Source organism: Salvelinus sp. IW2-2015, unplaced genomic scaffold (assembly GCF_002910315.2).
Source record: "Salvelinus sp. IW2-2015 unplaced genomic scaffold, ASM291031v2 Un_scaffold2049, whole genome shotgun sequence".
Classification (NCBI taxonomy): domain Eukaryota; kingdom Metazoa; phylum Chordata; class Actinopteri; order Salmoniformes; family Salmonidae; genus Salvelinus; species Salvelinus sp. IW2-2015.
Genome location: NW_019943393.1, coordinates 24,182 through 28,151, shown reverse-complemented (window position 1 = coordinate 28,151; position 3,970 = coordinate 24,182).

Below are 3,970 nucleotides of genomic sequence, written 5' to 3'. Positions count from 1 at the left end.
CTTCCTGCCATCCATGGCCTATATAAAAGGCGGTGTCAGAGGAAAGCCCATAAAATTATCAGAAACTCTAGTCATAGACTGTTTTCTCTGCTACCGCACAGCAAGTGGTACCGGAGCGCCAAGTCTAGGACCAAAAGGCTCCTCAACAGCTTCTACTCCAAGCCATTAGTGTCACGCTCGTCGTACGAACTGGAAATATAGTCAGACCAACGTGCAGCGTGATTTGGGTTCCACATGTTTAATACTGGAAACTCACAAAAACAATAAACAAAACGTGAAGCTCAAGCAGTGCCCACAGGCAACTACACATATACAAAATCCCACAAAAACCAGTGGGGAAATGGCTGCATAAATATGATCCCCAATCAGAGACAACGCTTAAACAGCTGTCTCTGATTGGGAACCATACCAGGCCAACATAGAAATAAAACAACCTAGATTACCCACCCTAGTCACACCCCGACCTAACCAACATAGAGAATCTCTATGGTCAGGGCGTGACAGCATGATGACGAGTTTCTCACACAACTGGCCTAATTGGGTGATGTTTTTTCTCGCATGAATGATCTGAATCTAGGATTACAGGGACTCTCCACAGCTATATTCAATGTGTGGGACAAAATTGAGGCTATGATTAAGAAGTTGGAGCTCTTCTCTGTCTGCATTAACAAGGACAACACACAAGTCTTTCCGTCCACTTACCGATATCTGAACAAGAGAGCCTCATCGAAATTGCAACAAGCGGTTCTGTGAGAATTTAATTGAATCAGAAGCCAATGCCAGATTTCTGCATTGGGCTGCGCTCAGAGTATCCTGCCTTGGCAAATCATTCTGTTAAGACACTGATGCCCTTTAAAACCAAGTACCTATGTGAATTGGATTCTCTGCACTCATTTGCATAAAAGCTCAATACATGCACAGACTGTGTGTGGAAAATGATTTAAGACTGAGACTCTCTCCAGTACAACCCAACATTGCAGAGTTATGTGCATCCTTTCAAGCCCACCCTTCTCATTAACCTGTGGTGAATTATTCACAATTTTCGATGAACAAATAACGTTTTATATATAAGATGGCTAAATAAAGATCAAAATGATTGATTATTATTATATTATTATTTGTGCCCTGGTCCTATAAGAGCTCTTCGTCACTTCCCATGAGCCGGGTTGTGACAAAAACTCACACTCATTCTTATGTTTAATAAATGTATCATATAGTGTGTGTGTGTGAMAAGCCTACAATGATGGCAATAAACAAAATTTGAGAGTGCGCTGACCCTGGTGCTAGAGGGGGTACACAGCTGGAGGTTGAACGTTTGAAGGGGTACGGGACTATAAAAAGTTTAGGAACCACTGCAAGATTATCCATATTGTAACTACTCACTAGGTGGGGCTAAAATACAACAAACTAATAATACGAGCTCTGACTGTATTGCAACCACGTCTCTTAGGAGAACGTAGTGGGACATAACGATTTATACTGAACAAAAATACAAATGCAACATGAAACAATTTTCAAGATTTTACTGAGTTACAGTTCATATAAGGAAATCAGTATATTTAAATAAATTCATTAGGCCCTAATCCATGATTTTCACATGACTTGCATCTGTTGGTCACCTTAAAAAAGAATAGGCCTCACAATTTTTTTTTTTTTTTTTTTTTTAACCTTTATTTAACAAGGCAAGTCAGTTAAGAACAAATTCTTATTTACAATGATGGCCTACAAAAAGGCAAAGGGCCTCCTGCGGGGACGGGGGCCACACAAAGCAACCACAACTGTCAGTAAGAGTGTCCATGATTGAGTCTTTGAATGTAGAGATTGAGATCAAACTGTCCAGTTTGAGTTTTTGTTGCAGCTCGTTCCAGTCGCTAGCTGCAGCGAACTGAAAAGAGGAGCGACCCAGGGATATGTGTGCTTTGGTGACCKTTAACATGTGGAGGATGAGGGCTGCAGTAGATATCTCAGATAGGGGGGAGTGAGGCCTAAGAGGGTTTTATAAATAGGCATCAACCAGTGGGTCTTGCGACGGGTATACAGCAGTAGTATAGACTGCAGACTGCAGCAGCAGTATAGAGTGCAGTGATGTGTCCTATAAGGAGCATTGGTGGCAAATCTGATGGCCGAATGGTAAAGAACATCTAGCCACTCGAGAGCACCCTTACCTGCCGATCTATAAATTATGTCTCCGTAATCTAGCATGGGTAGGATGGTCATCTGAATCAGGGTTAGTTTGGCAGCTGGGGTGAAAGAGGACCGATTACGATAGAGGAAACCAAGTCTAGATTTAACTTTAGCCTGCAGATTTGATATGTGCTTARAGAAGGACAGTGTACCATCTAGCCATACTCCCAAGTACTTGTATGAGGTGACTGACTACCTCAAGCTCTAAACAATGGTCCTCAGGATCTCATCACGGTATCTCTGTGCATTCAAATTGCCATCGATAAAATGCAATTGTGTTCGTTGTCTGTAGCGTATGCCTGCCCCATACCAAACCCCACCGCCACCATGGGGCACTCTGTTCACAAAGTTGCCATCAGCAAACAGCCCGCCCACATGACACCATACATGTGGTCTGTGCTTGTGAGACCGTTTGGACGTACTATAAAATTCTCAAAAACGACATTGGAGGCGGCTTATAGTAGAGAAATGAACATGCAATTATCTGGCAACAGCTCTGGTGGACGTTCCTGCAGTCAGCATGCCAATTGCACGCTCCCTCAAAACTTGAGACATCTGTGGCATTGTGTTGTGTGACAGAACTGCACATTTTAGAGTGGCCTTTTATTGTCACCAGCACAAGGTGCACCTGTATAATGATTGTGTTGTTTAATCAGCTTCTTGATATGCCACACCTGTCAGGTGGATGGATTATCTTGGCAAAGGGGAAATGATCACTAACAGGGATGTAAACAAATTTGTGCACAACATTTGAGAGCTTTTTGTGCGTATGGAACATTTCTGGGATCTTTTATTTCAGCTCATGAAACTTGGGACCAACACTTTGCATTTGCGTTAATATTTTTATTCAGTGTAATTTAAGAGCAAATTCATGCAGATTTTTTCTGGTTTCATGAGATAAGAAATAGATTAATATTATAATATGCATATGACCTATAGGCCTACGGTCAACATTGAGGTTTGAGGTAAATAATTCACAACTTAACTTCCATAGTGTATCTTTAAGTCACCCTTAAGTCCACAGGAGTAGTGACATCTCTTCCTGCGTGCCATGTTCTGAGTTCTATGTTCTGCGTTCCATGTTCTGCGTTCCGTGATCTGAGTTCTATGTTCTGTGTTCCATGTTCTGAGTTCTATGTTCTGCGTTCCATGTTCTGAGTTCTATGTTCTGCGTTCCGTGTTCTGAGTTCTATGTTCCGAGTTCTATGTTCTGCGTTCAGTGTTCTGAGTTCTATGTTCTACGCTCCATGTTCTGAGTTCTATGTTCTGCGTTCCGTGTTCTGCGTTCCATGTTCTGAGTTCTATGTTCTGCGTTCCGTGTTCTGAGTTCTATGTTCTGCATTCCGTGTTATGAGTTMTATGTTATGAGTTCTATGTTATGAGTTCTATGTTCTGCGTTCAGTGTTCTGAGTTCTATGTTCTGCGTTCCATGTTCTGAGTTCTATGTTCTGCGTTCCATGTTCTGAGTTCTATTGTGAACTATTTGACATTGGCTCTCATTGAGGAGATTAGTTGATTGTATTTGTTGAAAGAACATTCCAACTCTTTTCACTATCCATTCACCAGTTCTTCCCAGGCCAAGCCTCGGTCCTGATAGCTACAATAATAGATAGTTTGACCATAGGGATAACAGGCACGTCCTCAACACCAGCAGTCACTTTATACATCACCTTAATTAGGACTGAAAGTCATTAAAAATGACTGCTTGCGTTTTGGATTATGACCTTATCTGTAGCTATTAAAACGATACACATTCCAACTTGTATTTGAACCCGCTCTGACACAT